The following is an 11,293-nucleotide window of genomic DNA, read 5'->3' as shown; positions in this document are numbered from 1 at the left end:
CTTTCTCCATCATAGGTTTCTATTTCTCTGATGTAATGTTCCCTACATCTCCCCCTTTTTGTTTTATTGGTGGGTGTCTGCCTTACTCAAGAGTGTGCCTGTCTTAGGTTGTCTCCCCTCTGGGGATCTTACCTGTTATTGACTACCACTCTGGCTCTTCAGGCAGTTCACTGCAGGGTCAGCAGACCCAATGGGAAACCTCAAGAAAGGGAGGTGACTCAGGCCTATGAAGAAAAACCCTCTTGCCTCTGACTTACACCTGCACATCCTGGTAGGGGCCATGGCCAACCTCATAGGGATCCCAGTCAGTATCTTGTAAGACAGCATATTGCTGCCAGAGCACCATCAATTGAACACCTTTGGCTCGATCTTTGAGAAACTGGAGGAGCCTGTTGATTACACAAGGTCCAAATGTAAATACAAGCAATATAGTAACCAAGGGGCCTACAAAGGGGAGAAGATAAGGGAGCCACCCATTTAGCCCAGTCCATAGAAACGTGATTGCGGCTCATTCCAACAGTTTTCAAAATCCTCCTATTATCTTTTATCTTATCTTGAACAATACCAGAGGGATTGGCATAGAAGCAACACTCCTCCTGTTGGAACAGGCATAATCCTCTCTCTCTGGCAGTAAGCAGATCCAGGCCAGGATGGTTTTGGAGGACTACTGCAGCCAAGGAATCGAGTTGAGATTGCAGGTCCAAGATAGTTCTGGCAACATGGTGCATATCATCTATCATCTGCTGAGAACGCTTATTGTATATCTATAAAGAAGTACCAAGGCCAGCAAGTCCAGTTCCCATCCCAGTGGCCACCCCCAGACCCAACAGCAAAGGAATAGCATGAATAGCTCTTTGGGGCCTGGAAAGGGAATAATCAACAGCAGATATGGACAGGGACTGGTTATTAGGGAGCAGACCCCAATGTCAGGAAGGAGGAGGACCACAATGCAGATCCCACTCCAATTACCTAGTAAGACACTGTACACCATATCCCCACAGAAGAAGGCAGTACCATTAGGAGGACAGAACATACCACCTACTGATCCTTCAAAAAACCCATTGCCTCCACACCAGAAGGGATTCAACATCCCCACATCTTGAGTGCCATTTCTAGTGAGGCATGGTCACCAAAGGCAAAAAGACTTCTGAGGGGGGTGGGAGTATAGGGCATCTACTAGGAAAAGGTCAAGTTATATTCCACCAAACAGGAATGGTGTAGCCTTTAATGATCTATTCTTTAAGCACAGCCAGCCGTCTTGAGCAAGCTTAGGGCTGGTCACATTTAAAAGATCAAATGCACTTTATAGAATATTTTGAGTCTCAGGGTCTAAACGGAGTGGCCCCATTGCTTGGGTAGGGAGGCCCAAGTTGAGCTCAGTAAGTTTTTGTACAACCTTGTTAATTGCAGCCTGCCTGGCCAGATCTTGAGCTCCTGCCCCCCATCAGAGACCCCAGGGGGAGGCATATAAGGACCAACAAATTAGCTTACCAGGACACTGATACCCAGAATGGGACCCCTCAGAGTGGCCCATCCAGTAAGTTACACCCTTGTGAGTACATTTAAATGCTGATTTATAACAAGCAGTGTGGACCACACCTGACTCTAATGTCATGCACGGGCATGTAGGGGGGGCCTTAGGCTTAGAAGAAAGAACCACTGGTTTAGCGAGGTGACCTGAATCAGCTTCAAAGACTTCAAGATCGCGGATTACATATTCCCCCTAAGCCATTACCACAATCATATTTGGTCCCATAGCATCAACTATTGAGAAGGGCCTTAGTGACACACTGCCTGCAGGGGAAGCCAAGGATATGAAGTACAGCATCAAAGTGTGCCTCCCCAAAGCGCGTCTCCCCCAACAAATATGAATGCCAGGATGGAGACAATGAGGAGTCCGGTCACAACCAGGCAAAGCCTCCAGAATGGTCTTTTTATTACAAATGAGAAAATAAAGAATCATACCTCAAGAAGGGGTGCTCTTGGGTAATCATTTTTGTTCTGGCGAACAGTATTTTAGATCTCTAGTGGGTACCCAAATTGGACTTGGCTCCCCAATTGGGAATACACACCCAAATCCCCTCCGTACACTAATGAGGGGATCAGGACTGTGTTATGATCCAGTAAGGGGATACCCCCATCGGACCTCTACCTTCAAATAAGGTGTCTGATTACACCAATGTCTCTGGGAAGCAGTTAGAGGTTGGTCTTTGGGAAAATTTAAAATATTTAATGTAAGCATGGCTGTCCTTAATTGGTCAGGGGGTTGCTTCCCTTTTGGTTTAATCAGTTGGTCCTTTAAGGTCTTATTATGCCTCTCAATTATAGCTTGACCTTTTGGATTGTATGGTATTCCAGTGGTGTGTTTAATATTCTAGGTTTGGAAGAATTCTTGTAATGATTTGTTCACAAAGCAGGGCTCATTGTCTGTCTTAACCTGTAGGGGTAATCCCAAAATGGCAAAACATTGTAGAAAATGGCTTTCAGCATGTCGAGCTTTTTCGCCCGAATGAGCAGTTGCCCAATAGGCATGTGAATAGGTATCTATAGACATAAATATATATTTTAATTTTCCAAAAGATGCATAGCGTGTCACATCAGTTTTCCAGATGACATTAGGTCTGAGGCCCCTAGGGTTGACCCCAGGGGATTGAAGAGGTGGGACTTGTAAAAAACAGCATACATGATTTACATGTCCTTATGATCTTTTTAAAATCTTTTATGGGAATTAGGGGAAACCTCTGATGTAACCCTCTCCAGTTTAAGTGAGAAAGTTCATGAAGTCCTTGTGCCATATGAAGGTTCTGTTGAGACTGAGCAATAGCTATGATAGTCCCATTGGTAGCCAATTGATCAGCCATTTGGTTCCCCCATATCAAGATTCTGAGTAACTTCTGGTGTCCCCTAAGATGCTGCAGAAAAATGGGCTCAGCCTGCTCTTTCAACAAGGATCAGGCTTGAATCATTAGAGGAGTAATTGGGTTTTTGTCCAACTTAATATATGCTGACACTAGAGTTGGTAACAAGTTGACTACATATAAAGTGTCAGAAAACAAGTTCATTGGTCCATGGACATGGGTTAAGGCCAGGGCAACTGCATATAGTTTCTTAAATTGTGCAGATCCCCATAACTGGCTCACAATAGTGGGTACTTTCCCCTTCATTGGCAGGGGAAGAGGTGGAGAACACCACTGTGGCAGATCCCGCTTTCCCCCTATCAGTAAAGACATTTACCGCTTTAGTGAGGGTGAAGTGGCATCCCCTTTCTCCACAGAAAAGCCCTCTTCACCATGGATAAATTTAGGACTGTCAGCAAAAGAGTCCATTGTAGATAAACTTCCTATTTTTGTGTCACCCTGTTTACTTGGCCACTGACCAAGAAGATACCAGCACTCCAGGTGCTGAACACCCCCTTACTAGTTTTTCACAAACGTATCCAATATAGTACTTTGAAGAAATGTGCAAACAAGGCCTCTGGCCTTGAGCTGGGGCTTCACAGAGATGTCTACATTTTTAAGATAAGTTATAAATGGGCTCCATGGTAACAGCTGGCAGGAGGAGGATAAAAAGAAGCTCCCCCCTTCTCAGGTATTGTCCTTGAAGAGTTAACGTGCCCAGAACAGTGAAAGAAAAAGCTGCTTTTATGTGAACTTCTGCAGACTGTGAACTTCTGAGCCCCTCCCCTTACATGCTGGGTATAAAACTCTGAAACTCCCTGAACTCGGGGTTCAGGGGATTGATTGATTACAGCAAAGGCTGTACCCTCTGAACCTGGCTGCAGCCAAAGAAAACTGTTTCCTGCTGTCTTCGATGCCTTGCCTAGTTTGTCCCTACAATAAGGGGTCTGGTGGAAAAAAGTATGGTGGGGGGTCCATTGTAACCTCGAAAATGATGTCATCCATCTGGAAGTACCAAAATGACAATCCATCTTTCCCATGAAACCCTCCAAGGCATTGGATACCTGACTATGGTTTCTTCTAACCCACTCAAAGTCAGACAACCAGTAGGGGATTACTAGCACATCAGGATCCTGCCCATAATGTCTCAGGGAAATATCCCTACCCTTAACTATCAGGTCAGCCAACTGGTCAAGCTGGGAATTGTTGGGAAAACATATAACGGCAGCCACACCCCAAAAACCCCAACGTGGCGCCTGAGGGGCTTCTCTTCCTGCCTCTCCCTTTCCCTCCAGGCCAATATTCAAATCCCACTGGCGGGAAACCTTAGCCCCAATAAGAACTAACTTCTTGGGTTCTGGAACTGACATCTGGAAAAACTTACCAATAAATGGGTGACCCGTCATTTACCTAAGCCCTGCCACCTCTCCTTAGATCTATATAAGCCCACAGCCTTTTGTAATAAAGTGGAACCTCTCTGGTGATTTGTGTCGTGTGGTGTCCTCTATTTGTAGTGCGGTGCGGAGTCTTACAGGAATAGACCCTGGGGCCCCTCCCACAGACGCATATATCCATTGAAGAGGCTCACCTAACTGGGTAATGGTGGCAGAAGAAAGCTCCGAGCTGGGGAGGATCCAAAGATAGAGGGGGCATTGGGGCCTCTAGCAAGCCAATTGTGCCGCATTTAAGGCTGACTGAATCTTTTGGAATAGCAATTGATGCGGTGGAGTCATTGTGATGACATCTGTGGGGACTTTATCTCTTAAAGAGTCAAAAGGCCGAAGCAGGTCTTCTGTAGGCAGGTGAAGCCAAAGCCTTAACCAATTGAGTTCACCCAACACTTTGTAATTTCACCAAGGTGTAGGAAGACTGGAAAAGTAATTGAGGCTTAAGGGGACAGACAGAGTCCAACCTAAGTTTGGCCCCTAGAATTTTAAAAGGGGGGTAAGGTCTGGACCTTGTCATTAGATATATGTAATCCTCCCTTCTGTAAGAGAGTCTGGAGTTCCTTATAGGCGGAGCCCAATGCTTTGGCTTCTGCTGCCCCAATAATGATATCATCCATGTAAACATATAGAATTATGTCCGATTGCCTCCAAAGGGGTTGCAGGATTTGTGAAACATAATGTTGACAAAAAGCTGGGCTGTTAGCCATACCCTTGGCTAATACCACCCACTCATATCTTTGGTCTGGCCCCTGAAGTTAACAGAGGGAACAGAGAAGGCAAACTTTTTGCATCCTGGGGATCAAGGGGAATAGAAAAGAAGCAATCCTTGATATCAATCACAATGAGAGTCAAATCCTGAAGGATGGAGGGGATCCACGGTAGCCCTCACAAGGGGGTACCAATGGGAATCATCCGCTCATTAATCTTTCTTAGGTCCTGAAATATTCTCCATTTCCCTGTGGCCTTTGTATGACAAATACAGGACTATTCCAAGGGCTCAGGGAGGGCCTAGTATGCCCTAGGGTCAATTGTTCTGATATTATCTCTTTTAACTTTTGTAGTTTATCTAGGGGAAGCAGCCACTGTTCCACCCATACTGGAGGGCCCAGGAGCCATGGAATGGTGGGGACGGTAGGAACAGTGGCCTCTAGGATTGGGGGTGAGGTCTCACACGGGGTGCAGGAGTGTTCCGCCTTGATGTCTCAAAAAGTGGATCCCCCCAGTAATTGCTAAGTGAACTTGATAGGCCAAACTGTCGTGGTACTCCTCTTCCTCTAGGATATCATATATCCTTTTGTGATCTGTGATAATGAACACCTCAGCTTCCCCCAAAATATCCTGTCCCAGCAGATTAGCTGTCAGGCCAGATGCCACCAGGGGGTGTACCTCTCCCTGACTACCATCTACATCCTTCCAAGTAAACCAATCCTTGATTTCTTCAGACCTTGTATCACCCCCCACCCCCAATATCTGAGGTCCGGGAATCAGCTTCCATTGTGGGGGAACCTCCTCTTTCCTTAATACTGTCCAATCCACTCCAGTGTCAATCAAGCAGAGGAACTTTTTCCCTGCTATTATAAGGGACCGGTGAACGACAGAGGAAGAGATCACCAAGAGACCGTCTCATGCAACAGCAAAAGGGGTTTATTGAAGATCCATCGCACTGGGGCTCCGTGCTCACTCAAGAAGGGAGAGTGGCCCAGAGCCCACGAGCAGGGGTTAAGCAGTGCTTAAGTACACTTTTTGGGGAGGGCGGGGGCTTTGCATACATCAGAGCAAATCATCATGAGGCACGGGAAAATCGAACAACGACTCTAAAACATGATTAGTACATTCATTGGCGGGAACAGGTGGGGGGGGGGCGATAGGTCAGTCCTAAAGCGGGGTATACAAACTGATTGGTTTAGGCCCTGAGGTGCCTACATGCTGAGCTGCACTGGGTCCAAGTTGTTAAGCAACTAAGTAGTCAGGGGGGATTCCTACACATATATCTAATGGGCAGTCCCGGGAATTGTCTTAACAGCTATAGGAATTTCAGGCTTTGAGTGTATCTTAGAAACTTAACAATACCTGGTCCTTTACATTTTAACTCAGGCTTTGCAGCTTAGAAACTTTACAATACGTGGTCCTTTACATTTTAACTTTAGTTTCTTTTACTCTTTCACTATGAAGATATCCATTTTTGGCCTAATTCCCGGGATTATTGGGACTGTCCAGTGAGGTGGGCCACTAGGCAGAGTGCCTCCTTTGGGTGATGGGGCTGGAGGGTGCCCTGTTATTAGTTTAAAAGCTTCCCCTCAATATCAAATTTGGACTTATAATCCCTCCGCCAATGGAATCCCTTTCTACACCAGGGGCAAGGCGTCTTAGGCAGAGTTTGCCCCTTAGCTGGGCCTGGTTCTTATTCAGCCTGTAGGGCACTCTCTCTTAAAGTGGCCCTGTTGACCACACCCATAACAAACCCCTTTCCCAGTGCCACTGGAAGAAGTGAGGGTGGTAGTAAAGGCCTCAACAAGCGAAGCTGTTTGGGCCTGCAAGGCCATGACCAACAACTGTGATTGATGGGCCTGAGTACCGACATCCTTAGTGGCCACTATCCGCCTCTCCATAGATCTGTCCTTCATCCTCACACAGGCTAGTTTATGGTCTGTGGTCATCCCCTCCCAGACTAGCATCTTGACAAACTGGTCCTGAAGGGGCCCTGGGGGGAATTTCCTTTGGAGGCTCTTTTCCACCCTCTGGATGAAGGTGGCAAGATCCTCAGTAGCCCTCTGAGTAATTCCTGCTACCGGGGGCTTTAAGGAGCCTTCCTCCAACTTTTTCCAAGCCACCAGCCCTAAAGCTAGTACCTGTTCCTGGTAGGGGCCAGGGATAGCAGCCTGCTGAAGGCCTGTGGAAAATTGATCACTGGACCCTGACAGCATCCCATAAATTACAGGAACCAGGGGATTAACAGCCTGATTCCTCTCAGCCTGAGCATGGCACTTCTCATTTAAAAAGGCACACCATTTCAGGTACAGGGGACCAGGAAGCACAGCCTTGGTTAAGTTTTTCCATTCTTGGATGGTACACTGTTTGTGGACCAGACCCTGGAGGATGGTTTCGGCCCAGGGCAAATTAGGTCCATCCTCGGAGACAGCCTTTTTGAGTTCTTTGAAATCTTGGGCCTCCCAGGGATACCATAAGGCTAGTCTATTGCCCCCAAGGTTAGCATTTACCAGGAAAGCCATACAGGATGGGGATAAGTCATCGGTGGTCTTATAAGATGGTGGCTTAACCAGCTTTTCCAGGTTTGCACAAGATGGTGGAGAATTTCCACCGGGGGATGGGGGGTGACAATATGGCAGAGGCTGCTCCTCATCCCAACTGTCTACCATGTGTTCCGGGAGAGGAACACTTGGTGCAGAACTCAGAGGACCAGGCCAAGGATCAAAAAAGGTCTTAGGAGGCCATTGTCAGAGTGAGGCTTTAAGCCTTTCTCCTCCTGAGCAGCAAGAGGACTGACTCGCTGTGACACAAGTCGCTCCTCCTCAAGGGTTTCCCAAGCCGGGTCGCCCTTTGAAGGAGGAGTAGGTGTCTTAAAAGGGTCTTTACCACCCCTAGATGTTTCTTCTGAGGGGCCAGGGGAGAAACAGGCTTTGAGGGCAAATAGGGTTGGGTAGACCCCCAGAGGGGGGTCCTCTCCCAGGTTAATCTCCCTCTTCCTCACCAATTGTTCTGCAAGGTCCCAGGTGGCCCAATCAAAAGGATTGGCAGCCACCAACCAGGGTGCAGGGTCTGGGCATCTAAGGTCTCTAAACCTCGGCTTTTGAGCATGAATCTCATCGCCTTAAGAGCTGGAGCATCATGCTTAGTGTGAGATTGCCCCATTTTCAGGGGGAAAAAAAGTATCGCTGATATTTTCACTCTTGGTGAACCGACTTCTTTGTGTACCTGTTGGGGTGCCAGATGTCAGGGTTTTTAGTCCTTGTTCCTTCCCAACCATGTAGGTACCCTCTGCCTGGCATGTGCCCCAATTCCACATTCCCAGAAGGAAAGCATGTGTTCAGCATAAACTACTTTGTTTGTACAAACAGTTCAGGCATGCTGAGTCACTCCTATCAATTAATGAGAACCCTCCCCAAGTCTAAGTTCCCAATGTATTAATCTAAAAAAAAAAAAAAAAAAAAGAGGAGAGAAAGACACCATGTCTCTGGAATGCTCTTTTAGTACCCATTAACCTGGCTAAGGGAACAAAGAGAGCAGACCTGGCCAGAAATGCCTAGATAAACCAAAAGGATAATGTCTTTCCTTAATGTATGCTAGAAAGTTAGTATTATCTATAAAAAGCTGCTTTTTTGCATGTATACAAGGGTAGCTACTCCTTGGGATACGGGTCATACAAGAAACAAAACAAGCTAATGCTGATAATGTCACTGCTTCTATAGTTTAACTTATAATACCTCTCTCCTTGCAGAACTGAGGGTACTGTGGAAAGAATACCTGTCCCTCATACAGATGTCTGCCACTGATCAAAACACTGTGAGGGAGAGGAGGTATTATATTCTGGGGTAGCATTGTGAAGGAGAAGCATGAAAGAACAGAGGTGCTCATGGTTCAGCCATGACCACTAGACTCTCTGGCCAAATCTCTTTTCCAACCCATTGCCATTAGACCCACTCCATAAGCATTTCCCAATAAATTTTATGTTTCACACCCCATCTCCAAGTGTCTTCCTTGGTCTCTTGGCAACTTATCACCATTGTCTTAAGCACAATTGGGCTGTGGATTTTATACCAATCCTCTATTAAGGACCCACTTTATATAAAGAGGACTTTCAAGGGGCAGTGATGAGGTCTGCTATGTTAACTGTTTTCTACACAGTCTCTTTTTACTCTTTAAGTTCATTTAAAAATTGCTGTAATAGTAGATGATGATTATACCACAACTAGGGAATACAGAGAAGCAGAGGAAAAAAAGGAGGTTGAATCCCCTGAAATTGTAGCTTCTGGAACACTAGGAGCAGAGGGTACAACAGCAGTAATGATACATCATTTTGTTTTACACTACCCTATTCAACATTCAATTTATTTTGCAAAATTGCTGGTCATAAAGTTATTCTTTGCCTTTCCCTTTGCCTAGTACTGTACCTTCTAAAGAAAACCCCCTTTAAAAGGCTAAGATATTAACTTCTAGAGTTAGCTATCTCAGGAAAAAGATGTCAGAAAAACAATTGTCCTCAGATCTCCTAATCAGTAATCTTCCTTTAGTTTTTCAGAACCCGGAACTGCTGGTAATATTCAAATAATATCAAACTGTGGGCCAATGGTTTATTAATCCTGTTTTCTAATCTTAAAAAAAATAATTTTAACTTGCCTGAAGAGAATGTGCTTATATAAAGGATATTGGGATGTGCTCAGGAGAGGAAAATAATTTGTAACTGCAGGAATGTTCCCACTGAAGCCAGGTAGTACACCCCTGTAAATTTGATACCAGCCTTGGCAACTAGCAAAACCCCGTTTCAAAATTCAAAGGGATGTGGCTCCTTAGTAAAATGTCCCTCATTTCCATCATCAGTGTGTGTCAGGAAGCGGGGGCATTCCCAACAAAGAGAAAAGAAAACATTCTCTGAATATAAGGATGGCTATCAAGCATCTGGATGTGTAGATCAGAATGCAGCCTTCCTGTTCATTAACCCACTACCCTCCTTTCTTAATCTTAATAAAAACCCATCTGCATACTTGGAATCCTTTCAAAATGATCATGAAGATTAAGTCTAGTCATTTTTCTTATCAGCTAGCTTATCATAATAAAACCTGATTTTCTTCCCACTAACTTCTAGCTCCAAATATTAGCTGTTAGGAACCAAGCAGAGCAGACCCTGATTGATAATAAGATAAGGTGTGAATCAGGAGCCTGGGGTGTTCTGGAATAGAGAAAGTTTAGGCAGCGGCCAGGCTGAAGAGAGTTCCTGACTTCTGAGGAAGAGATGCCCATCCCTCAGTTCAGAGCAGATGCCTACCTGCAAACAATGTGAGGAAATAAGGCTCAAGGTTGGAGGGTATGTGTGTGTGTGTTTACATGTGTGTATGAGTGTATGTATGTGTGTATATGTATATGGAAATGTAGATAGATATGTATATACATGTGTGCACGTGTGCATCTGTATATGTGTGTGTATGAATTGTGACAGCATATATGTATGTGCTCATAAAGACATAGATGGGCTCACAAATGATAAAGGGACTCTCCAGGGATGAAGATTAATAGAAGGCTGGAAAGCAGTGTCATCTGAATGGGGGGTGGCAGAGACTGCAGCTGCAGTGTCCTTGAGGGTACTTCTCCCATCTAGAATCTTAGGTGTGAGCTATGTGGGGCTGCGGGACTGGGATGCTACCTAGAATCCAGGACTCAGGAAACTTCCCACTGGCAGAGGCAGATGCAAGGCAACTAACTGTTCATCTTGGTCTGAACTTTTGGTGAAAGCAAACAAACAAACAAAAATCATCCCAAGCACTTGAAACCAAAGCCCACACTCATTGGGTCTGGGATTCAGTTATATACCCCTTGAACAATCGAAGATAACAAGTTAATTTTCTATGGTCCCAGGTTGGCAGACCTGTCAGGCACTTTTCAGAAGCTGGCATAAATCCTTTTTAGAGGGACTCCCACACCCGACCCCTTAACCAGGCCTCAATACCTATAAGCTCCAGATGCTTGCATAAACCTTTCAACCAAGTCACAAACTACAGGCCAATATGACTGAGAATTAAGGATAAGACAAAAGGCAGAAACAGAACCCCCAAAGTGTCAGGTATTAAAATTATAAAATATGAAACATATAATAAATATGCTAAAGTGTTTAAAGAAATAAGAGTCAAAAACATGAGTTAGGAACAAGAGACTATCAAAAAGACAGGGAAGCTGGGTGTGCTGGCACATGCCTACATCCCAGTGGCTCAGGAGGCG

The sequence above is a fragment of the Ictidomys tridecemlineatus genome, chromosome 2 (genome assembly GCF_052094955.1).
Source record: "Ictidomys tridecemlineatus isolate mIctTri1 chromosome 2, mIctTri1.hap1, whole genome shotgun sequence".
Classification (NCBI taxonomy): domain Eukaryota; kingdom Metazoa; phylum Chordata; class Mammalia; order Rodentia; family Sciuridae; genus Ictidomys; species Ictidomys tridecemlineatus.
Note: the sequence above shows the minus strand (reverse complement) of the source record.